At 34.2% G+C, this 27,729-nt stretch overlaps 1 protein-coding gene across 1 annotated transcript in view; it reads left to right on the top strand.

The window, feature by feature from the left end:
* Positions 1-7,270: 7,270 nt before the first annotated feature.
* Positions 7,271-27,729, top strand: part of LOC128998668 (glutamate-gated chloride channel-like) — a 351,411-nt gene continuing 330,952 nt past the window's right edge. The window contains exon 1 of the mRNA XM_054424900.1: positions 7,271-7,422. The gene's annotated coding sequence lies outside the window, so the exon portion shown is untranslated. The remainder of the gene's footprint in view (positions 7,423-27,729) is intronic.

Below are 27,729 nucleotides of genomic sequence, written 5' to 3'. Positions count from 1 at the left end.
ATCAGCAAAGTTAGTAGCAAACTTTTTAGGGTATGTTGCCTGCTGCTCAAACTACGAAATTTCATCACTCAGCCATACCTGCTGAACATATACCATGCTATGTTCCACTGCCATGTGAGCTACGGCCTATTGCTATGGGGTCATGCTGCGGATGTTGAGGACATTCTAGTGCTGCAAAAACGTGCTGTAAGACTCATTACTTTCAGTGACCGCATTGCCCACTGTAAACCCATCTTCGCAAGATTGGGAATTCTCACAGTCTACAGCCATTATATCCTGACTTGCTCACTACTGGTATATGACAATTACGACAATCTCCAACTCCGTTCAGCATTTCACAACCACCAAACAAGGCAGCACGAGCTACTGGATGTGCCTAGGGTTAGGCTTGCAAGATCGCAAAGGAGCTATAATACAGTGGCAATTCAAATTTTTAATAAGCTGCCTCACTCGATCAAGCGTCTTGGGCGTAAACTTTTCATGAAGAAGCTCGTTCCTCTCCTTAAGTCAAGAGCGTACTACTCACTAAAGGATTTTTTTGAGGATAGTTTTCCTGAATTGTCTGACTAAACCGCATATCCACATGCCAAAGTTTTTGTAAATATTTATGTTTGTATCTACTCGAATTCAGTTGTTTTAAAATGTATTTTTGTATATTGAAATTCTGACGCCATCAATCCCTTATTGGGTAAAAGATGAAGACATGGTAATAAGGTAATAAGGTAATAAGAACAGAACCAACTTGTTTAATGGAAACAGCTGTTAAGAAATTCTTTTTAAATATGAAAAATCATAAGGTTAACCTGGGAAACTCCAGAGCCACTGGGGCGGAGCCCGAAAACCCGATCAGAATAAAAACTGATTAGTTTTCCTATTTAATGCCCAAAGAATCGGTGTACCGAATTTCAGCCTCCAAGGTAAATGGGAAGTGGGAAAATTAGTGATGAGTTAGTGAGTGAGTGAGTGAGTCAGTCAGTGAGTCAGTGAGGGCTTTGCCTTTTATATATTTAGACTATAAGTGATCGTAGAAATATTTTGAGCAAGATAACCTACAATGCATCACTGCCACTACATTTTCTTGCACTGTTTTATGAACGCTCATTGTATCAGGTACACAAAGTTAACCTGCCGCGTGCATCTAGACAATATGGATACACCACTTATATTGCCTCCGTCGCTGTGAAGGCGCAACTCTTACAGAAATGCACGCGCAGCACGCGGTAGCTCATATTAGTTTCCTTCCACTGTTGAAAATTTTGTAGCGATAATCCTACCTGCTTTATGTACGAGTTTATTCATGAATGGGCAACAACAACTAAACAACTAAATTTACAACATAGAGGTGTATAAATATATGTACGAAATAGCTGCTTGTAGAGAAATTGAAGGATTTTAGGAATGTCTACGAAGATTTTTATCACAGACGATAGAGGTTAATCTGATGCATGTGGTTCTATTCTAATCAGACGAATAATCAAATAATGAACAAACAACAATAGTGCCAGCAAATCCATATTGAGTGTTCTATCGAATAAAGATTATCAATTAAATCAATAATCGTACAAATTGGATAGGTACATGGCCGATAATGTGTTCAAATACGTATTCTAATTTTTGGTTGATATTTTTCCGGCCGAATTTTTTGACAAATAAAAAGAGGATGGATCAAGGGTAGGATGATGGTCATCTGTTAAATATGAAAACGTTACAAAATACTATGTTTAACCTGCATATTTCTGTCCGTGACATTTTAGAGGGTAAAAAGTCCTGAGTTTAACATTTGATTAATAACCATACAACTTGTTAATGAATTACAAAATAAGAGTTTTTTGAACGTTAAAAAAGTTACTTTAATTTGTACTACATGTGGATATATTCTGAAAACTATCTTGCCTGGTCAGCCCTTTCAACGATCAAAGTGTGATGGTTTGAGGACAAGCTCTGTAATGCAAACGATGACGAACACGTCGGTCGTTGGTCTTGTTGTAAAAGCGTTAAAACATTTCAAGTTCAAGTCATTGCTCTTTGGTAATAAAGGTGCATTCTAAAAATTCAACACGACGTGGTACTTCGATCAAAATTTCATAGAAACTAATTTATAGCGATTCTCTCATAAACATTTTAATTACACATCATTAAATTAACTGCGATGAAAAGGGAGGAAAATTGTACATATCCTAAGTGACTAACTATGCCAAATAGAGTGGAAGAGTGGAATTGTAAGTTTAGATAAAATTATAATATTTTTAAATGATTCTACTATGTACTAATTACTGAATAGCATTTTGCGTGTTGGTGCTGTAGCTTTAGTATAATAAAATACGCCTATAATCTTTTACCAATGTATCTGTATTTATGCAATGAATAATTAAGAGTTACTAAATATTATATAAAGGAAGTAGCAATGGTTATCCACTTCGACCAGTCACACCAATCATCATTATTCTCATTAGTACATTGAGCGAATCAGAAGGAAGCATGGCATTACTATTGCATTTACTGGAATAATACTTCCATAAATGATCCAAAGCGTAGAACCTTTGTAGAACTTACTGATATCTTACGTGAACATTAAACTAAAACAAGTTCATCTTAAAACCCTATTAAACTCAGTTGTATATAATCTAATAGCTTAAATAATTCATGTAACCTATAATTGACTAGCCTACAGTATTAGGAAATAACCTTGTTAGTAAAAGTAATCCTATTGTTTGTATTTTATAACATAAATTATTCCTTATCGAAGCAGGCGACATTAATTAAATGGGTTATGAACCCTGTTCCTTCATAATCCAGTAGACAATACGGCCGCTAATTCTATATTGTTCACATTTACATCGACTACCCTATGCTCTTGCAGGCACTGTAAACGGTACAAATATGTATTGGCATCAGTTTTAAAAGAAAGGGTGGTATTGTATTCTTCCATAAAGATTATATGCAACACTTATGTATTTGTTTATTTATTGTATTCATCATACTAATAATATTATAAAGCTGAAGGTTTGTTTGTTTGTAAGTTAAGACAATGGTTATTAAAAGTAATTTTTAACTGCCATTTTGTTTTTATTAATAATTTGTTTTGGGATCAATCACGCATTAACTACTGGTCGGATTAGGCTGAAATTTGGCATGCTGATAGCTCATATTCTCCATTAACAAATAAGCTGATACCTATCTCAAAAATCCTTTTGGGCCCCGTCCTAGTGGCTTTGAGATTCCCATGTTTGCCTTATGCCATTTATATTTTAAAGGAATCGAAGAATATCGTCAGCTGTTAATTAATTAAATAAATAAGTTGGGTTCTATGATGTTAAATAGCATTAAAAAGTTACAATGTTTGACAACAGAATGCAGCACTCTTTTTTCAGCCCTATATTCATTATATGTCGATTTTCGTTATATATAATATGCATATATCATGAATAATATACATATAATGAATGTTCATATGTGTACACCTACTGAATTTTATGTACATATTCGTCTTAAACAAGGAAATGGAAAGACTTGATCAACAAGTACTAAAATATTGATTCTTTTAAAGTACTGAAATGGTTTTTTACCAAGGCAAACTTATGTTAAGGGAGAAACACCAGACCCAAAACATTTTTAAAGAAATTTTACGTTGGTATAGTTGTAGATTTTGAGTGCCTTTTTCAACCATTATTGTGCATTGTATTTTGCCCCGGTCATCGTCGGGTTTTGCAGCTACTGTTAAATACTTAATAAGCATTGATATTACTTAATAGCTGTAAGATTAAACATTATTACAATTTATTCACAAACCAAAATGTAAATAAAATTTCAGTAGATCTCATAATTGGAAGTTAAAACATTCTTTGAGGTAAACACAGATATTTAATTGTTATTTGTAGGCAATTTTTCAAACAGAAAATGCGATTAGTGGGATTTCTTCGTGACGAAAACACATTGTATGATTAGGCTTCGTGATTCATCTTGTTTTTGTATTGCTAGGCTTTGTACCCCATCTTGTTATTGTATGGTTAAGCTTTGTACCTCATCTTGTTATTTTCATGGTTAAGCTTTGTACCTCATCTTGTTATTTTTATGGTTAAGCTTTGTACCTCATCTTGTTATTGTATGGTTAGGCTTTGTACCCATCTTGTTATTGTATGGTTAGGCTTTGTACCTCATCTTGTTATTTTTATGGTTAAGCTTTGTACCTCATCTTGTTATTGTATGGTTAGGCTTTGAACCTCATCCTGTTATTGTATGGTTAGGCTTTGTACCCATCTTGTTATTGTATTGTTAGGCTTTGTACCTCATCTTGTTATTGTATGGTTAGGCTTTGAACATCATCCTGTTATTGTATGGTTAAGCTTTGTACCCATCTTGTTATTGTATTGTTAGGCTTTGAACCTCATCCTGTTATTGTATAGTTAGGCTTTGAACCTCATCCTGTTATTGTATTGTTAAGCTTTGTACCTCATCTTGTTATTGTATGGTTAAGCTTTGTACCCATCTTGTTATTGTATTGTTAGGCTTTGTACCTCATCTTGTTATTTTATTGTTAAGCTTTGTACCCATCTTGTTATTGTATTGTTAGGCTTTGTACCTTATCTTGTTATTGTATTGTTAGGCTTTGTACCTCATCTTGTTATTGTATGGTTAGGCTTTGAACCTCATCCTGTTATTGTATGGTTAAGCTTTGTACCCATCTTGTTATTGTATGGTTAGGCTTTGTACCTAATCTTGTTAATAATCTTGTTTCACTGTGTAAATCATATATAGATTGGATGCATGTCACGGTAACAATTTTACAGTTTGATTATGTTTCACCCCAATCTACGGGTTGATACACATGTTTTATTATGTAATTCAAATCAATATGAATTATTTAGATATGAACAGGTTTTTCGTAAAGTATAAGTTGTACGCGTTCAGTCTCGAATTATAGGTCAATTTAATGTATATCCCATTTGATACGGATGAAACACAACATATTCACGGATAATCGCAAGGTACATATATATGTTTAAATGAGATATAGAATGTGATTTATTTAAGAAAGACCCAAAAATATATATACAATCTTAATTGGAAAATAGAATGACATGAACATTTGATATGTTAAACTATGAACTTATGAAACAAATCATTTACTTATGTAGTTTACTACATTTACATATTTAGTCATGAAGTATAAATGAACAAAATAAATGTAAAAATAAATTACTGACATAGTATTACGAAAGTATTTTCTTAAAATGATAAAAAAAAAAATGTTAGAATTCCAACAATTACAATTTTATGAATATTATGACTAGAAAACCTATCTCAATACTGTACTTGACAAACATTTCAGTTTAGTTTTCCATTCTCAACTCAAGATACACAGAAAGGAATAATACTGGGAGGCTGTTGAGATGTGAATGTAAAATATTTTTACAACTTGAGCTGAACATTTGAGTTTGCAATATCTTTTCTCTGGTTGATGTTTTGTGTTCCCATAAACTTTCCACGCCGCGCCTCAATGAATTCCTAGCCCGTGGTTGTCACTTTTGTCCGCAGATTTAACATTTATACTGTGCCAGAAAAGTGGAAGACCTTTTAAATGCATATGAATAGCGTTTATTTATCTATGACATTTTCTATCTCATGGTTGATATGGTTTATTCAGGGTTGAAAACTACTTGAGTAGTTGCTATGAGGCGCTGATATCTAGCTAATTTCTGTGCTGTAGGTTTAATAGGTTCAAAATTTCTCTAACTATATCGAACATATAGCTGTAATAATTATTTCAGTGCTTTACTTCTTTCTTTGAGTTGTGGTCCTGCAAACGTTTAGACGGGGAAATACATCTCCCATAGTTGCTCTAGAAATGCAAATAAATCTAGTGGTCAAAACCGGTAGAGCATGGTGCCAAAAGTTTTAACTACTATCTTTTTTATAAACTGATTATTAATAAAGCAATATATTAAAACGGTTGCAATTTCCAGTTCCCCTTGGAGTTTGTTACCGTTGGGTTCTACCAATTAACACCTAAAAATCGATGCTTTGTATTTAAATATTAGTTTACCTTTTTTACAAAGCCTCCCTTTTACAAAGCCTTATTGGGTTGTGCTGACATTTGGTTTTATGGCAATATTGTATAGTGAAATATGCCTACGGCTCATATTATTTGTTTGTTGGTTTTGAAATTCATTAAAAAATTAGAGCTTCGTTGAATACCGAGTTTAGTCAAAGTACATCCACATATTTCATTTCAAGAGCGAAATTTTAATAAACTTACGTTCATTTTATGCTCTTGATTGTATTTTATTCTTTGTCGATTTTTATGCCGATAGTCAGTAAGCACGGTAACCATCCGTAAAACACATAAAGCATCCCTATTTATATAAGGGTAGTTGACAAAGGGTAAAATTCATTTCAAACACAACGTAAATGAGTTTTAGTAAACGTATCTTCCTACAAATTACGTTTATCAGTTTGTAGAGTTGAAGAGAAATCAACAGTAATCAGTGATAAAACAGCAATCACTGCAGTAAATACAAGCCATGTAAACAACGACCAATTGCTGGCTCGAGTAGTTGAAACTTTAGAGAGGAAAACTCATTTTACATTCAGATAGGTAAGAGAGATCCTAATCAATTTGCCATTTTTTTATTTTCTGTTTTTTCTTGAGTGAGTTATAAAAAATCGTTTTAAGTGTACGGAAATCCATAGTTGACGGGGGCATTGTTAACTCTTGGCACATTGCCTCAGAAAATGAAATCTTTTTAGTAGATTACATATATATATAGATGGACTTGGCACAATGACATTATTCCAAACATGGGGTATCTATACATCTGAAAGAGGTGTTTCTAGTCCTTTTAAGCGAAGCAATAATCCCTCTGACAGTTTGTTTACTTCTTTTCACAAATAAACAATTCTGAAATTATGTATATAAGCTACAATAAGTTCAATACTTATTTAAAATGCTACCTTAATTAATTTAAATTATATATTATAGTACTTCATTCTATTTTACAGCAAACCTATGACAAATAGAACATACCGACAATTCGAGTGATTATACAGACGTATTTCTACAAAAATAATGTTGAGTTCACTTTATAAATGTATTTTTCTGTTGGGGGTTGTGGGGGATAGTGCAGTGGTGGCCAATCAAAGGAATAAGGGAATCGTAGGGAAAGCAATCAACGGAAAAAGGGAATCTTAGGGAATATTGGGGAGGGTAGAGTGGGTGTGGGGGTTGGCAGCAGTGATAGCGCAGTGAGTGGCGGCAGTGGTGGCAGTGGCGGCCAGTCCACGGAGTAAGCTAGTAAACCCGCGCTAACACGGACTTTCAGTGAGTGAATGTGTGTGTGTCAAGTGATGGTGAGATATTCGACTTCTTTCACTTACTGAACTGACATTTAAAGTTAACCAATCATCAACCTCCGCTTCGACCTCGTAAGTTTCCAAGTAAATTTTCTGTATTTTATTTATCTGTCATAAAAGAAAAATAGTTTATCAAGAACCACCCATTTGGTATTGTTTCTTGTTTTTTTTACTAACGCATTTATTATTGAGATGATTTCAAGTAGTTTTCTGGTATTCTGGTCACGAAAAAAGATAAAACGCGTTTAAATAATTGTTAGACATTTCTGTTTGTATTAAGCTAAAAAATCAACACTAAGTAATAAACTTTAAGGCAAATAAGTCTTAAAAAACTAAAGAATACCGTCACAGAACTGTGTTAACATCCGTTGCATCACTTTTTTTGTTGTAGTATATTTTTTGTATTTATTTTAATTTGCTGTTGTTCGTTTTTAGACGTTGACTGATTACCCTAATGCAAAGCCAGTCAACTCTTTTCAAACGACAGAGTTCAGTTAGTGTTTATTTTTAGTTGCCGTTTTCCCCCCTCAACTTAGCCTTTGAATAAGAAATGGTTGAAGGAACAGTAATCACAACAAAGGCAGATGTACGCGATGTCGTTGTAGGTCGGATAGGTTAACTTTGCATTGATACTTTAGTAAATGCAATAATTTATGGTGTGACTACAAAACAATAACCGGATTATCTTACAAATTATACTTAAGTAAAGCTAATTTACGAGGAATAATTATAATACGTTATTTTCCCTTTATCTTATTGTAAACAGATAAACAAAACAAAAACTCATCATTATTTAATTTAGGCCTATTTTTAAACAAAAATACGCACGCATTTTACGGTAAAAGGAATTGATAAGATCAATATAACGGTGAAACCCACATGCGACCTAGACTAACGCATAAAAATAATTGGTCGATTAAGCTTCATACAAAGGAAATGTAAAATTATCCCATGCCTAAAGTAAAGTTGTATTACCTAAAAATTAAAATTATTTTAAATGCAAGAAATGTCAGCGAACCGTTTATATGGAGGAGCATGGGTTAAGAACACTCTGGAATCCAAGTTCAAGTGGGGCAAAGCTAGGTAAAATATATTTAAATAGTTCAATTTAGTCTATTGTTACATTAAAAAGTAAAAAGCATTGAAACATAACAGGTTGTATTCATGAAAATTTGAAATCCTGTTGGAATTGATGGTATACCTACCTAGGTTGGTTTGCCAGTTATCCTTCAGTTCGATCCAATATTTATTTAAATAATTTATTAATGAGAGACAAAGGTTACTTTCTTCTAAATACTTTTTCAATGATTATAGTTCATTATATTTTAATTAATCAGTGCTACAATTATATAAAGATTATTTTTTTAATTACTTTTTTTTACAAACTACAGTAAACGTTAAAATATACTGTCTTTTTCTTCAATATTTTCAGTATCAAACTACCTTTTTCTGATTGTAGTTTTTTAACCGTACAACTGAAATATATGATAAAATTACAACTTCACAACATCAAAAACCGATTTTGTATCATCTCTTCACACACAACCTACATAAAGTGAACTAGACCAATCACTTTTGATTTACATTCAAATATTTATTTGAACAAACATTTATTTAAATTTACAATGTACATTCTATTGGTATCGCCTGAACCTCAAAGAATAACATAATAATTAGTGTTTGTATTAATACAAATTATTACATTGGACAACTACATTTTTTGTCTGTAACGATTATAAACAGATTTCAGATTTAAAATGTAACTATACTGTAATTTACCTATTTTAGTGAATGTTGTTATATGGCAAAGTGTACGCTATTGGATCTTGCCAAATGTCCCTCAAAAGCTCAGTAGTGACATTACCGACATTTTCGAATACAAACTAATCTATCAGTCGTCGAAAATATTTTAAATGATGTCCTCTAAACTTCCGATGAACTATATGCAGTAAGACCTTTTACACATATAAATATATAGCATATTTATTTCGCGACGTCTTAAAAAAGCATAGCATATGCTTTTCTACAGATTTAAGAGAGGAAATCTTTTTAATTATTTCAAAGTCCCAGTGTAGGAGTATGGCACCATATCTGGTAGCTACATCTTTTGGCGAGATAATGTATGGACGCCACTATGTAGCAACCTGTTTTACATATTTTTTATTTTTATATTTTCTTTGGGTTTATATTTTTTACTTATAAAGTTTTGTTTGGTTAAATTCATACATTTTGTTGAATCCCGTAGATGCCGATTTTATTCATTGCGTAAAATTATCAGATAAATTACAGAACTCCATATCTCACAATGTTAACTTACGTAGGTCAATTTTCAAAACTGGGAGGTCTAACTTTTAAAATTACACATGTAAGATTTTTGAGGTTTCAAAAAGAATACAACACTATTCTATATGCCGTAGGGACGTTAATGACTATTGTGACATATTAAAAACAATTTAACAAGTAATACATATATTATATTCTAGATCCCTATTTTAAAATTATATATTCAGAAAAAGTATTTTACTATGCTATCCATATTAATCAGGCATATAATACCCCGATGATATTACAATAAGTATATAGTATACAGTGTGATTGGAAAGACCCGGAACGGTGTAATATATTTTATACTACGAGTATAGATAAAGGAATGGAAACTTGGTAAGTCAATTAAAGCCATAAATTTCTGCTCTTTTAAGCTATTATTAATTTTTCCCCTTAGGGGCGGCTCACGAGGAGTCAGACGAAATCTATAGCAGCATATGTCGAGAGTTTGGTATCAAATTGAAGCTCTCCGTTAGCAAAACACAATGCCGCAACCCTGAACTCAATAATGGAGTCAAGAATGACAGCTGTTCAAAGATTTCTTTAATTTGAAATATGCAGAGTGCGCCAAAATAACCTGACGGTTTTAATACTAAATAACTCAAGAACAAAATACAATTTTATGTATTAAATAATATTATATTGTACACACTACTATGCCATTTTCATTTATGAAAAATGATATCACTTAGGTGATGACCTTCTCCTAAACGCGGGCTTCCCATTTTTTTCATATTTGCAGTCACCTTCCCCTGATGAATAGAAGCAATCTCTTCTCGGATACACTGCTTGAGATCAGGGATGGTTCGAAATTTCGAAACAAACACTTTGCTTTTTAACTATCCCCATAGCCAACAGTCACACGAAATTAAGTCTGGGGATCACTTTACTGGGAAAGAGTTCACGCAAAACTGTCATTGAATAATTGGCTGTGTGACATGTTGCGCCGTCCTGTTGAACCCATGTGTTGGTCATGTCTATTCCTCCTAACATTTGCAGTTGTGGAACCAAAAACCCCCTCAGTATTTCCACATAGCGTTCCGAGTTTACAGTGACAGGGGGGTCCCACTTTCGTCCTCAAAAACATATGGTCCGATGACTCCAAACAGTACCACACCACACTAGACAGTAACTTTCTTTCGACGAAGTGATGTTTTACCAAACATAACCTAAAAATGGCATAACATAAGCAATCGTTCAACAATGAGGTCTCTAGCTAGTATAACAGCTGACTTATTACAAAACAGAAACCGTCAGGTGTTTTTTTTGCGCACCCTTTAGTACTGAAAGTAAATACAAGAAACGTCTTATAACACTGAAAAGATATTTTTACGCTTATACTGTTACTCTCCATAACAGTATAAGCGTAAATATATCTTTTAAGTGTTATAAGACGCTTTTTTTATTTACTCTCCGTAAATTCAATAACACGTACAATGCTGATCAAGAAGTTATTTAATATAATACTGAGGAGCGACCACTAGAAGTCGGAAGAAATCATAAACATAAGCTAGCATAGGTCGATATCAATATCATCACAATAAAGATCTTTATTAGTACAGTAAAATACCACAAATTTGAGCTCAAAATAACAGCTGGGTTATAAATGGCAGCCGATGAAAGATTCAAAATGGCTGATTCAAGAAATATTTTAACGGCTGCCATTTTTGTCTCGGTTCTCTGTTTGAGTTTAGGTTTGCGGCAATGTGTTTGAATAAATAAGACATTTAATTTGATACCAAACTTGTACCTATGCTGCTGTTTAAGAATTTTTGTCTCACTACTTGTGGGCCACCCATCTTAAGAGATAAAATGTAACATAATCTTCAAAGAGTAGACATTTATGGTTATTACTGGTATAGGCTACCATGTTTTATTACTTTATCTATAATGGTAAAAAATATATTAGCCTACACCGTTTCAAGACTTTTCAATAACACTGTATAATAAACAGATAAGATATGAAATACAGTATATAATATTATAAACAAAAATAATTAAATATAGACCGTCAGCTGTGCTGCGGTTACCATAGGTTCTGGCGCACACCACTGGGAGCGCCATGTAGTTACGGCCTACGCGCTACGTAACTACACTGCGCGGCGTTCCCAGCGGTGTGTGCCAGAACCTATGGTAACTATGGTAACCACAGCACGGCCGACAGTCTATATTTAATTCTTTTTGACTATGATAATATATACGATAGTGAAGCTATATGGGCTACCCCCAGGGCTACGGGCTACCCCCCATAAAAAAACTCATTTCATTGTTGAACTTTCAAAAGAACCATTGAAGAATTTTGTTGTGATTAAAATATCATCGTGAAACCTGTTCTTTATTTTACATGGTAATCGTTAGAGATTTAACCTATCACAAACACTATGAAAATATTTTATTTTTCCAAAAGCTTAGTTTAAGTATAGTTATGATTATTTTATATATAAATTATAATTATATATTTTATATATAAATAGTATGAATATATATTTATTTATTTATTTTGAAAGGCTTTCTATGTAGACTGCTTCACGTACAGTTTAGTTTAAAATATAGTTTGTGTTTAGTTAGTTTGAAATTAAACTCTCAAAATTCATTTTAATGTTTATTATTTTCTATATACAGGGTGGTAATAAAAACCGAAACAGTAAAATATTTTCTCAACGACAACAGATAAATCAATAAAATTTGGTTCATCAACAACGCACCTAAAAATCTACTTTTTTAAGAAATATCAATTTTCTGTCATATCATGGGGACAGAAGGAAATCTCAAAAAGAAGCATAGGTTGACATGTACATCAAATTAAAGGTCTTTACTAGAAGAATATAATGCCGCAAATTTTAACTCAACCGGACAACCGAGCCAAGAATGACAGTTGTTCAAAGATTCATTAAATTTGCAATGCTATTATACGCTGACCCCTCAGGTAAATAAGGTAAGTAAGGGGGCAAAGCCCTAGGAATCGGAAGAAAATTGTTAACGTAATCATAGGTCGATATGCACATCAAATTAAAGGTCTTCACTAGTAGATTACAATGCCGTAAATTCAAGCTCAAAAGAACGCCTGAGTAATTAATGGCAGTCGTTCAAAGATTCAAAAAGGCAGATTCAAGAAATCTTTGACTGGCTGCCATTTTGCGCAGGATTAACCTTTTGAAGTGCAGTTTGCGGCATTGTATTCTAATAAAAAAGACTTTTAGTTTGATATGCATATTGACCTATGCTTCCATTTAAGACTTTCTTCCGAATCCTTGTGGGCTGTCCCCCTGAAGAGTTATTGGATCTCTGGATAATTGTTAAGATAAAGTTTTATGTTCTGTAACTTTGTACCAAGTAATGTAGCTCTATATACATTTTTTTTTTTTTTAATATTTAACTGTCTTCGGACTTTAATACCCCCCTGTATACAGGATAAAAAACAATGGCATACTGCTGCAAATACACGTAAAAGTTAACTATTTGTGGGCGATAAAATGAATCATGTTTAAACTGAAGCGAATAATTTGATCACGCATTAAAATAATATAAATACATTACAAGATGATTAACAGTCAAAGTAATACTATCAGCTGTTTTCTGATGTACTGTATTTAAGTTGGTGGCAGATGTTATGCATCTGTTACTTCAGTATAAGGATTACAATGAAACTTTGAGACCCCGTGGGGCGGAGTCCTGCCAGAATCTTTTAATGTCAAATAGAATTTGGCACTCACCAATACGGTCTTTATCAGCATGCAAAATTTGAAAACGATTGTTTCATCCACCCAGGAGGAGGTTGCGTGTGACGAAATATATACGAATCGATGTATAAGAACCTCGCTTGCTCCGCTCAAGAAGTAAACTAAACTATACCTTCACGAAAATGCGTTAGAAAACATTCAAACATTTTACTCATACGGTTGCATAATCTTTAAGAGCTCGCTAAAGTGGTGTCATGTAAGGCTTCCTAACCTACCTAATAGAGGATTTCACGTGAAATACTCAAATAAACACGTTCGATCGGTCATAATAGTCCATGATTTTTAGGTATAAAATGCGGTTCGATCTAACAAATTCGGACTAAGTGGAAACTTTGCACAGTTGTAAAGTAGGCCAAATAAAGAAAAAAAAGTCCCCATAAATTCTAGCTATGCTTCAGCCTCAATCTTGGAAAGTGGAGGCCAATTTTCACTTTTTTGACAATATTTTACTAACCATTGTTTATAAAGAATGATTGTTGTTTATAAAGAATGATTTGTAGACAAAAGTCCCCAACGACGATTCCCCAATCACCAGATTGAGGAGAAGACATCGAAGGTAAAAGTAAAGGTAAAGGTAAAGTTCAAGAGCACCTAAAAATGCATCTTTTTTATACCACAAGGTTTGCTCTATCTCTAACGGGAAAATGAGTCAGTACAGTTTGTAGTGAGTAAAGAGTTAGTTTGAGAAAAATCTAAGTTATTATTAAATTGAAAATCTCCTCGTTATGGAGGAAAAGAACATTTTTGCAGATTGCTTATTTATGGATATCTTTTCGTCCATCTTGACAATTTAATTTTTTATAAATTTTAACGTCCTTTTTTTGCTTTATATAAGTCAAAATGGACATATCGTGCTCAGCAATAACATGACATAACATGAAAATAATAAAATCAATAAAAAACTTCTTTTTTTTGAAAAAAAAGTGAATTTCCATTTGCCTGATTGGATTTTTACAAAAATATTTCCTAAAAAATTAAGATTGATTCCCTATTTAAATAAGATTCAATTTAACGAGCACGTATGTTAGCTGCTATAGGGAGAGTAATAAATTGGGTATTTATGTAAAATATTAATAGCTTAGTATAAAATAAATAAACTTTCCAATTTTTATGAAAATATATCCATAAAAAAGCAAACTGCGAATATTTTCTTTTTCTCCATAAGAATAATATGGGGATTTTAAATTTAATACCAAATTTGATTTATCTCAATAACCGTTCGATATAGTGCAAACCTTGCAATGTAAAAATTTGTATTTTTGGTATTCTTTAATTTGTATTTACAAAAATTCGGTATTACCGATGGTTAGTGAAATATTTAAAAAAAGTGAAAATTTGCCGCCATTTTCCTAGATGGCGGCCGAAGCACAGTCGGAATTTATGGAGACGTTTGACATTTTCATTCTCTTGGATTACTTCACATTGTGCACAATTTCTATATAGTCCGAATTTGTTAAGTCGATTTTCCTAATATTCTTCCATTATAAATAACATAGTGAAACAAGTGCTCCAGGATGAATCATTTGGTAACATTTGTGGAAAATGCAATGTGTTGTTTTAATTGCTATGATTTAATCAACGATAGTAGTATAGATTGATACATTTACTTTTCAAATTTAAACTGTAATATAGGGTGTCCAAAAATGATTCAGCTGGTTGTTAAAGGTTTATCGAACTTACAGGTACCTTATCGCTTTATCGGAAGCAAAAACTTTGCAGTTTGTTAAACCCAAAAGAGTTCAATTTGTCAACCACTAAGGGACGTTTTAGTCAATTTGCAGCACTGTCCATACACTTTGAATACTACTGCAATGTTAAAAACGTAACTTTGAACAGTGAAATTTCGTTTGTTTGTTAATTGAATATACTATTTTATATTTTCATCAAGACCAAAGACATATGTGTTCATTGGAACGTACCCGGATGTAAATCATGGGAAATTCATTGTAATCACATATTTGTCACAGTTATGTAAAAAGAGATTAAAAAGCTAAAAGTAAAGAAAGCAATTGAATAAAAAATTTAGGAATATTTACTATTCCCCGAATAACGGGGTTTCAAATGCTCTTAAACCTAAATTCACATCATTTTTTGTCCTATGACGCTAGGCACGAGCCCGGAATTGTTTTTCACATTACTTCAGGCTAGACAGGGGTTACGGCATTATCACTTGGATAAAATCCATTGATGGATTTGGCGGGATTTGAACCCGGGACCCCAGGAACCGTAGTCCCACGCTCTAACCACTAGACCAGCTCGCTCCCAAAATTTACATTATAAAACTAGTTCGGATATAGAGTTCATATCTCTAGCTATGTTTATAGAGTTTATGGAGCAGATACTGCGGAATATAACTGCTGTGAAACTATGTATCATCATATGACCGGGACTAACGTTTTGAGATACATTAATGATGTGAGGTTTGAAAATACACAAGACACCATACATCATGACTCTCTCGGCTCTCAGTATATCTGCATTGGGGGTGTTTTCATATAATTCATCAATTATTGATTCTGTGTTATCTTTTATTTGATATTTAGCAATGCAGATAAAAATCTATGCGAAATGGTGGTCAGGTGCGATGTTTATTTATAATTAAATTTATAGATGGTTTAAAATCAGCCATGGACTAAATACTAGACACTTTCAATTCAAATCGAACGCTTATTATCTAATCGATGATAAAATACCCCCGAGGCAGCTAACCTGCAGATTACGCCAATTTCAATTTGTCTGATTGGATTTTTACTAAAATATTTCAATGGACATGTTTTTTCCATTCACATAAAATTCTGTTTATCGATTACATATTATGTTTGCTGCTATTAGGAAGCTATAAGTTGTGTTCATAACAACGTTAATAATTTGGGATGAAACAAAATACATTTCTAACAAAATCAAAATATATATTCGTTTTATAGAATTTCCGCCGTAACTATTAATCGTAAAACAATGCTTCAGTATACAAAGCCTTTTTTTAGCTCTTCACGATGGCTGTAACAAACATTTTACGTTTCCATGTTTCAACGGTAACAATAAAAAATAAACCATTTTTGAACAATTTCTAAATTCTATAAAGCCCCGTTTCCAATACCCGATCTAGCTGGTTCACATAATTTATATATATTTGTTAATTTATTTTTACAAATTTGAACGGATAGTGTAAAAAGTAACATTTGTCCCTGGTTCATGTATTTCCGTGACACATACAGTAATACCTCCTTCCATATGGTAAAATTCGCTAAAAGATAATCTGCGGTCATCGATCAATCATAACTTACATAGTCAGGTTGGGTAGCAGGAAAATATTTCAGTTCTGGCAGAGAGGCTGCAATTTTAGGTGGTGATAGTATACAAGTTTCTGAACCTAAAACCGCCCAGACCCCAATTTTTAAGGACCTGGGTCATCCGTAATGACGTCATCAAAATGGCGGCCGTAAGAGGATGCTGGGTCCCCATGAATTGGCTATAACGACCGAATGCCTGAACCGATTTTCATGAAATTTGGCACACAAGTGCTTGAACACAGTATCTCAGCCTGGGTTGAAAATGGTCAAGTTTCATCAAGTCATTTCAAAATGGCGGCTGTTCAAAACAAAAAAAATATGAGGAAAATAATTCTGAATTGTTTTATACAGGGAGAGTTTCAAATGAGTTCCCCCCTACTTTTTTATACATTTCTTAAGATATCAAATTTAAACCATTTCAGATCATTCTAGTGTAGCAAGTACTTCATTTTGACTGGGTTTAAATTTTTGGCCGCCATCTTTGATCCGCCATTTTGGATAAAAAGTTTTTTTACATTTTTTTCAAATGTAAAGGTAGGGTTGTGACCCACCGTTTCAAACAAGACTTTTACGCTGAATACGATGCTGCAATCCGTTTAAAAAAATGTTGATCCATTCTAAAGTTATGAGAACTTTTTATAACTTTATTTTTAGTCCATTATAACATTGTGCATTTACAAACTAAGGCCATAATCTCAAAATAGTGCTAGATAAAGATAAGTGGACACCACCATTCATTGTTGACCTATTTTCACTCGGTTTTGACGGATGTATTTTTTTCAGCCGCCATCTTGGATCCGCCATTTTGAAGTGTGATAAATTATTTTAAATATGAAGGTGGTGTTGTGACCCATCATTGTGAACTACTTTTTTTATGTTGAATTCAATGTCGCATTCCGTTTTTAGTTGTCATATTTGGTTTTTGAAATATTGACATTTTAAATCAAAATAATTGTTATATTTTATCTAGAAAGCTTGATAAAAAAACGGATAAAATAAAACCCAGTCAAAATGAAGTACTTGCTACTCTACAATTATCTGACCTGGTTCGGAGTTGATATCTTAAGAAATGTATAAAAAAGTAGGGGGAAACTCATTTGAAACTCACCCTGTATAAAACAATTCACAATTATTTTCCTCATATTTTTTTAGTTTTGAACAGCCGCCGTTTTGAAATGACTTGATGAAACTTGACCATTTTCAACCCAGGCCGAGATAATGTATTCAAGCACTTGTGTGCCAAATTTCATGAAAATCGGTTCAGGCATTCGGTCATTATAGCCAATTCATGGGGACCCAGCATCCTCTTACGGCCGCCATTTTTATGACGTCATTACGGACGACCGAGGTCCTTAAAAATTGGGGTCTGGGCGGTTTTAGATTCGGAAACTTGTATACTATCACCACCTAAAATTGCAGACTCTCTGCCAGAACTGAAATATTCTGCCATCATATGCAGCTATACGACCCCACTAACAGTATAGTGTTAATAAATGTAATACTGAATGTAAGGTACGGATAATAGGTTGTTAAAATGTACCTAGAAATGTTTAACAATATCTTCTATTGAAAACAATAAAATTCTATCTCATGTAATTCACAGAACATTTTATTATTAAGTTATTTTAATCACTTTCACAACGAACAGTAGACCCAATTCACCCCCCTCGTTTGGAGCTCATATAAAATATTATCATACAACTTAATATCCCCACACACATAATATCTATAAGGACAAATACTGTTAATTTACTCATGTACTAATGTATCAGAAAACGACGAGGTTTTAATTGAATATTTGCTAGTAGACTCAATTAGGTGAGCTCAAGGGACAACAAGATAGGATTTTAAAAGGTTTTGAGTTTATCCACATGAAAAAGGTAACAACCTAAAATAACTTTTCTTTCTTAAAAGCTAAATAAAAAAGTTAACTGAAGTTGCCTTAAAACCCGGTATAAAACTAAACATTTGCATGCTAATTATTCTCGAAACATAGAATAACTACGCTACTAGACCAAACTCTTTCTCCAGATTAATTTATTAATTTCGTGTGTTTACACAGCGTTATGGTTATATTAATCTCAAAATAGAATTTTCTATCAAAAAAATTGCCTTCTATCAATACATTTGTAAAAGATGAAGATTTTCTAAATTCTCAATAGCTTCCTCGAGCGCATTTACCTTAAAAACATCCTTTAACTGATTTTGTAGGGAGAGCGAAGTGTGTACAATTTTTTGGGGGATCTCTTTTAATTTAAAATTAATTTGGCTAACTATCTTATTGACTTAATGATATACAATTTTATAGAATCGTAGACACTGGTAAAGGGGGGTGGTGGTTTGGATGAAAGAGTAGTTTGATTCAAAATCTTAAGCATTTTATGTTAATCTTTGTGTGTAGAATATTGAGCCGTGGTAAATGTGTGACCGAGCTAACTATTTTATATTATACCCCATGGTCTTCCAAAGTTTCAATTTTTACACTTTGGAAAAATTTAAATAGTCAAATATATCAATTGAAGTCAGCTGTAAATAGTTTGACAGTTTGTTCAGAGAGCAGAGGTTAGCACAGGTTCCGTTCCCGAGTGATTCTAAAGTTTTATGATTATGAGAATAGTAGCTTTTTGTTTTCAATTTTGAACTGATTAACACATGTTTGGATTAGGATTCAATGATTCAAGATAAAACATCTTATTACGGTAAAAAAGTGTTGGTTATGTATTCACATATTCACCATATAACATATGGCCATATAACATATTCACACATTAAATACTAAAAACTAGAAAATAATTTATAAATAAAAACACCTTTCTTTAATAACGCATTTTTAAACACACAAAAAGTTGAAAATAATTTATAAATATGTGGAGAGAATAAATACTTGATAACAAAAAACCGCGTCCTCGATTGTCAACAATTGATGTCTTATAAAATTTTGTATGTTGAAATGTGTACTCAAAATCAAAGATACACTGCTGTGATTAATTCCGTATATGTAAGGGTTATATATGCAATTTGAGGGTGGACGGTAGTGAATCTATGATTAGTTTAGAAAATACTAACTCTTTTCCCATGATACATACTTATATGAGTCCAATTACAACAAATCTTGTGTAAGAATATACACACTATACAATGGAGTAAAGCTACTAAATGCAACTTCCAATAACACCTTTAAATGACTGTCTCTATTTTTACTCCATATATAATGCCTAAATTTAACCATTTAGACAATTATACTTTTGGAAAATTTGCGTTTTTCAGTGTTTCTGTTGTCTTTATTTGAACAATATCTCTTCAAGATCCAAACAAATTATTAATACCATTCTTATAAAAAGAAAAATTGTCTGTGGGAAGGCTAAATACAACCAAGTTTTGGGGCCAAACTGGGTTTCCATTTGTATACAACGGATGGTTGATACGATTTGAGTAAATTATGGCATTAAAAAAATTGATAGTCTTAGAATAATTATGCGAGTTAAGAACAATAGTTCAATCAGATCTAAATTGGCAGTTAATTGGCAAGATTAAAATCCACCGTCACCGATATTAATACCTATTCTATTGTTATCTCTAAAAATATGTGAAGTACTATCGTTGATGCAAACATAGGTTCTACAAGAACAGTACATGTTCTTATACAATTTGATTGAACTGTTATCGTTAATGTTAAATTTTAAGTGCTGCTACCACTTTATGTAGATTGTAAACATTCAAATTTTTCGTATTGTCAAGGTTGCTGTATAATAGGACCATAAACAATACCTGTTATCTATGGCGGAACCGTAGTATCGCTCCAGGGCTTTCCTGTATTGGTTTCTGCAGGAAGCTTACTCAGTAGCGGAACTTTGGGTACTGTTCAAAATTAAGCAATCAAAAATAACCTTTTTATCAACAGTGTTTACATCGTCAAATTGTATTTTAGTGCACAAACTATTAAATAAACAATATACTGTTTCCCTTTATTTTGACTATGGTTTCTCTATTAGTAGAATAATTTTAATTTGGTTTAATAGAGCATGTATTAGATACAGCATAACCAAATTAAAATTATCTCCTTTAAGAATAGTAAACTCTTATAATAACAGTAGATTTTTTCAAAGATAGTTCTTACTAGAATTTTTTTTTAAATTTGGGTTTAATAGAGCATGTATTAGAATACAGCATAACCAAATTAAAATTATTCTAGTAAGAACTATCTTTGAAAAAATCGACTGTTACTATAAGCGTTACTATTTTTTAAGAAGAGGATGGAAAATGCTTTTACGCACAGACGTAGCCAGCCTTTAGTGTGAGGCTCCTGAATTTATCAGACTAATCACTAGAAACCCTCTCTACTATGTTGGACACAGACCTGGAATCGTTTGTCACATTACTTCAAGCCAAGTCAACATGTAACCTTAGCCATCAGGGCTCGCACAGTTTCTGGCATTTATGAGAATACCCTGGATGTAATGTGACACACAGGTCCAATTGTCCTCACCCTCCGTCATCATAGGTATGACCGTGTCCACCAACAGCAGTCCTAAGAAATGATGAGCCTCCACATAGATGCTCCAGGTGGGGCCTTTCCCAACGCTGGCAGTGGAAAAAAGTGTGTTCCGCGTCATCGGGAATGTCTAGGCAGTATTTGCATACGTGTGACAGGCTTTGCACATCCTGAACAGGTACGACCGGAAAAGGTCGTGACCTGTCAGAAATTCAGGTAGGAGAGATAGAAATTCACCTCACCGCACCGCCGATTAACCTAAAGTTGGACTTATTATTATTATTATTGTTGTCATGAGAGCCGAAGCCCCCTGACTGCATACCCGGTACCTATCCTTTAGGACATACCCGGGCCCCATGATGTAGGCCGAAGCTTACGCATCAACCTTTAGCACATCATGGGCGGATGACTTAAGGTCATCAGGCTCGCCGGCTGCCGAAGCAGACCCTTCGGAAGGAGGGTTGCCCCTCAATCCTAACCAGGGATTCCGGCTGCTTGTTTAAGTGTCACTCTCATTAAAAGTTGGACTTGCTGTATCAGTTGCCTGGTCCAGCGTCTCCTTGTCTCCTGTTCCCAGCCCTCCTGCCACAGCTGGTAAGTGCGGGTGAAAAACAGGCCATGCTGCAGGGCCATGACGTCACACTAGTGGATAGATTTTTCGATAGATTCACTGAAATATCCCATATGTTTTAGGTAAATAAGATGGCTGTTTGTCTGATTTTATCGGTAAGATTTTAGTACAACTATCCACCATTGTGACGTAATGTTGCGCTGCCCGCGCTTCAGCATGGCCTGTTTTTCTATTGGGGCCTTGGTTCTTTCCTCTGTTCGTGCCTCGTCCTCCCCATGGTGCTGATAAAATTGCTTCCTCTCCACCGCCAACAGTTTGACGGGGATGACTCCAGCAACCACCAGGACAGCCGGTTCGGACACTGTTCGGTAGGCAGATACTGTACTACCCTTTGTGCTGCCTGACGCTGCACTCAGGCGAGCCGCATCCTATATACCTCCTTATTGAGAGCGTCTGACCACACCTCCGCACAGTAGGGTACAAGAGTACGAACTGGACCAAAGACAAAAACCTTCTAAGACTAGACCGAGGCCCTCCAACATTGGCCATCAACCGGCTAAGAGAGGAAACCACCCTAGTGGCTTTGTCCACCGTACGGAAGATCTGATCCAGCCAGCTAAATTTTCTGTCTATTATAACCCCAATGTACTTGGCAGTACGAACGGCTTGGAATTCTCCTACCCTCAACGGCACAACGCTTTCAACCCATTATATGTCAAAATCATGATCTTGGTTTTGCTCAAAGCGCGCGAGAGACCGAAGTCTGTCATCCATGTGTTGATTGTACGTATAACTCGGTTCAGCTTTAGCCGAGCCAAGCGATACGTGCAGCTATCAAAGCTGCAACCTCGTCTGCGTATCCAACCAAAACAGTTTCCTCAGGTATTTCAGACCTCAGAAAGCTGTCATAAGCGACATTCCAGAGGTCTGTGCCGAGTATGGAGCCTTGGGTGACACAAGAAATGAGATTCGTCGTCCGTGGCCCTTCCGTAGTGTCAAACATGAGGAGGCGGAACCGGAGATAATCCTCTATGATGTACATGAGGTATGCCGGAACTTGGAAGATGTTCTCCAGAGCGTCCAGCATATCGTACCATCTTGCGGAATTAAATGCGTTTCGCACATCGAGTGTTACGAGCAGAACAACCCTACGAGTTTAGTGGTTAAAATCCTCAGCTCTCATCACGGCTTGCTTCACCTCCTCAATAGCGTCGACGTTGATCGCCCCTTTCCTGAATCCATACTGACGAGGGGACAATTCCCCCTTAGCGACTAAGGCTAAATTCAGTCGGGAACCGATCACTTCTCGAGGACTTTGCCAGCCATATCCAACATACACAGAGGTCTGCAAGAGGATGGCAGGTCTGGGTCTCCATTCCCCTTCCCAACAAGCACAAGCTTAGCTGTTTTCCAGCACGAGGGGAAAACCCCTTCGACCAGGTAGGCGTTGTACATTCTCAAAAGGATTAAGGGGTTGGTAGTTACAACTTTCTTGAAGACTTCGCCGGGTACCCCATTAAGTCTAGGAGCCTTATTGTTCTTCAAGGATAGGAAGGCCTCCTCCATCTCTTCAAGACTGAAAAGTGGGATGTCGTCCACCCTCTGAAAGCCCGCAGTATGCACAACGTGTGAGCCGGGAAAAGGGACTCGACTGCCCTCCCCATAGTGGCCCCGTTCATGACGGAAGGTGGAGCGCGGGTTCCAAGTTTCTTGGTTACAAAGTTTGTAACCCAGGCCCCATAGATTGGAATCGATATAGTCCCTTAATTTCTAACAGCAACTTCGTTTGCTCCGGTTGGTGGCCTGAAGAAGAGACTTCCTAGCCACCTTACTAATTGGTTGCACTGGTTATTTCAAAATATGTTCAGCCAAGATATTAATTGTACTCCATAAGAATAATGCTACTACCAGGAGTATATTTTTCTTTTTAAAGTTCATATTGGGAAAGGATAACTATTTTAGTTTTAGATTAAGTGGACTTTTTATACGACAATGCACATTGGTAGATTAGGTAAAGTCCATTTGATCTAATTTTAGAGTGACATTTACACACCAGTTTAAATAGAACGCCAATATTTATAAAGCCATTTCATTATTTTTATTACATTTAGAGTATTGTAGTTTTGCTGCCAAATACTCTATTTCGAGTGGCTGCTATAAACCGTCTAAGAACCAGAATATTTTCATAAATTATTTGCTTGAAAAAAAAGGAAAAACTGTAAAGTTTGTTTGTAACTTTTGTTTGTTAGTTGGACCTCACCGACAAGTTTTGTAATCTTGGCGAGTCCGAGCTGTTGTAATATCTAAAATAAATATATTTCAATTTGAAAAATATAATAGTAAATTTGTTTTACTTATTCAACCATCTTCAGTCTGCCTGTCTAACAAATAAAAATATCATACGCAGGTTTTTCATTGTAGCCTCCATTCAACGTCTTAGATAATATGATTTGGTGAAATAAATTGCAAGAATTAGGTAGTAGATCACGTGGGATTCAAGTGGGCTAGTTTTATAATTACAAATCTGTGAGTTGGTAACTTAAATTTCAACCTATAATTACACATATAAGAGATTCTGAATTATATGAGTTTCACACCCATACAACATTCGTGTAGATTATTATTTAAATTTGTGTATGGTCGAATAAAAAGAGTAAAGATAAGAAATTACAAATAAATGGTAAAAATTACTTCTAACATTTTTCATTAGGAATTAGAAGTATTACCGTCAGTTTCTAAAACAAACCTACTACTTCATAAAACATTATAATACATAATTCTAGAGATTTAAACATTAAATTAAGCTACTCCATGTAGGGATTGAATTTGGGTTAAAATTGCAATGGTTCCTTTTAAAAAGTATATACCATATTTATGATTAAAAAAAAATTAAACTTTCCCATTCAAAGCATCCTCTGCGAAATCGGTAGTATTTAAGTACCAGTATTATCAGGGTTAAAATTAACTGTACAGAAGGTATATTGGTATATATATACATATTAATTTTATTTAAGGCAAAGCAAAGTTAATAAGTCCTTGCTTTGTTATCTGTGGGTTAAAAAATAAGCACATTTGACTTAAAGATTGTTGGTAATATGGATTCACAAAATTATAAATAGGCGCTATTAGGTCAATTTGTTTGCTACGCCACTAAAATATTGTAAAAAAAAACTTACTGAGGAAATGCCTGCTCAAAATACCAACCCAAATATGTTAATAAGTCCTTGTATGGAAATGTTGAATATACAAGTTGATTATGTTGAAGTAGTGTACAGCGAACATGATTGGTTTACAACCTCAATATGAGAATAGTAATAAACCAAACGCCAGTCAGCTGATCGTTTACTCCGGCCAGCTGTCTTACATGTGATGACGTGCATCATTGTTGAGATGATTCATTATAGCGCTCAGTCGGCTCTGTACGCTCCGTGTAGATAGAGACAGCAGCTTAATTAAGTTATATCACTTTGGTGATTATTTGAAGTATGGGTGAATTTTGTGTTAATTTGTTCCCCATAATAATACGAGTTGTATTAATAAAATACAAACAAAGGTTAGTCGTGCAATAATTTTATTGTTTAGTTTAATTTTTAAGCTCCTATTTTGCTTGGCATAAATTTTAGGTTACTAATCCTATTCGAATTCCTCCCTTCTTTATACTTTCCTAGTTTTAATTATATAAAGTTAGGTTATTCAAAAATATCAAGAACATATTTAGTTAGTTTTAGTCTATCTCAATCAAATAACCGGTAGGCCTACTTACTTTTTGGTAAAAACCCAAACATGATATTGGAAATAGGCTAACATATAACTTTTTCTAGAATGGCTTGATATAATGCATTCTTAAAATTATTATAGCTTATTGCTGATTTTCAAACATTTTACTTTCAATATTCATTGTTTTGAAGGAAACTTTGTCCTTGCTACTTTTGACGGTTTAAGTTTGCTGCTTGTTTGGAATTTTTCATTCCAAGAAATGTTATTATTGATGTAAATCTGTGTTGCCCAACCGGTTATAGACCATGAAAGGATAATTAATAATAAACCACGTTTATATCTAAACACGAATTAATACTGTTTAAGTAACGTAACTAACCAAAACAACTGTGACCAGAATTCTCAGGAATGTCATTTGAACAAAAACCATAAGAACTATCGCATTTACACGTTTAACAGATCCACAATAACTATTTAAATGTAGTCACAGGCTTAGCCTATTGAAGACATTGGAGTACAAAGACGAAAAAACCAGCGTAATGTCATTGCGTTGCAAGGGCACTGTTAGAAGATTTTACAAGGGGGCCACTTATGGGTGTCGGTGGGAGGGGGGTCCCAGCAAAGAGAAGAAGTGTCCTCCCTCATCAAATAACCAAAATTATGTGCTCAAAAACGAGTGTAGTCACTCATATCTTTCTTTGGCTCATTAATCTATGATACTACGGAACTGGATTGAGTTACCCCCCTCCCTGGTTGCGCTCGTGGTATGTAGTGATTGACAAGCAAGTTTTATGCGTCAACATCACACACGCAACAGATTGTAATGAGGGACTAAACTGTGATGATGGAGGTTATGGGGTGAAATATGTACCTATTCACTATCACCAAAATAGCAAATTCATATTTTCACCAACTTATATATGATCTATACAGTTTGCCGTACAAAAGAGATTATGTACACATTTTCTTCACTACATAACCTATTCACTATCACCAAAATAGCAAATTCATATTTTCACCACCTAATATAGGCTCTATACAGTTTGCCGTACAAAAGAGATTATATACAACATTTTCGTAACTATTAACGATGTGACTTTTATTTGTTGGATAACTATGCTCAAAGTCAATGAATAATTACTATAATCTAAAATAATGTATAGAGGATACGTAAATAAACAGTTTGCAGGATAACAAGTATTTAGATAAATAAAGTAGATATATTATACATATGGACCGAATGTAGCATAATATTTTTTAAGAGTTTGGCGGCCTCTTTTAACCTTGCATTTGCCCGTCCACATAGACTAACTGCCCGCACGTGGTTCGTATCCAGTAAAGCAAGGGGTGAGCCGGTACAGTACGCTAAAAAGAAACGAATAACAAAATAGGAGAGCATACATAACATGAACAATACCAACAAAACAATATAATTGAATCAGTGTGGAATGCAATTTAAAAGTTTCGTTTTGCTGATTCATTGTTCTTTCTGAACAGATCCAGATGTCCGTGTAGGTTGTTGGCCAGACGTTGCAGCAACCGAAACGTCAAATTCACAAAAAAATCACAAATTCAATGTTGTATGGCGGTCCTCTTATCGACTTAACAGTTTCAGTTTGAGATTGTTGTCTGTTTGTAGGTCTAAATCTTAGAACTTAGAGAATCTAAAAATAATAAACTATTTAAAATGACAGCTTAAGTTAACATATCCGCCCGCGATCTTAAATAAGGACATTATTATATTCTGAGGTCTGGACTGTTTTCTCTACAGAATTTCCATATAGGGTGAGCTTGTTGGTAAAAGTAACTTCTCTGAGCAATTCCAACTGCCCAGCTTTTTTACCAGTTCTTTGTAAAAATATGTTATACCATTGGTTATACTTTACACTCAATCCGTTGTCTGCCGTTCGTCACTCTCCTCTGTATGGTATGCCTTGTGTCACCTGGTAGTGAATGTGTTAAATGCAATTATTTGTCCAATAGCAACACGTTCTGAAATCCCGTCGCATAGCTAACCGAAATCTTAGGTGAACCAACAACTCCAAATTTAAGGTTCATATGATGCTATGCCATTCTTCAGATGTAGTTTCGTTAAATAGTACTTGGCTTAGCATTTTATTTAAACTGCCATTAGTATGTCACAATACAATACTCAGACAGTAAATTTCAAATTGAAATATAATAGTATAATGTAATAACACGTAATATGCTGATTAAAAAGTTATTTAATACCCAGTCGCAGCA

The sequence above is a fragment of the Macrosteles quadrilineatus genome, unplaced genomic scaffold (assembly GCF_028750875.1).
Source record: "Macrosteles quadrilineatus isolate MER2022 unplaced genomic scaffold, UCM_ALF_1.0 Scaffold_7__1_contigs__length_78375512, whole genome shotgun sequence".
Lineage (NCBI taxonomy): Eukaryota > Metazoa > Arthropoda > Insecta > Hemiptera > Cicadellidae > Macrosteles > Macrosteles quadrilineatus.
Note: the sequence above shows the minus strand (reverse complement) of the source record. Positions and strands in the feature narration are given on the sequence as shown.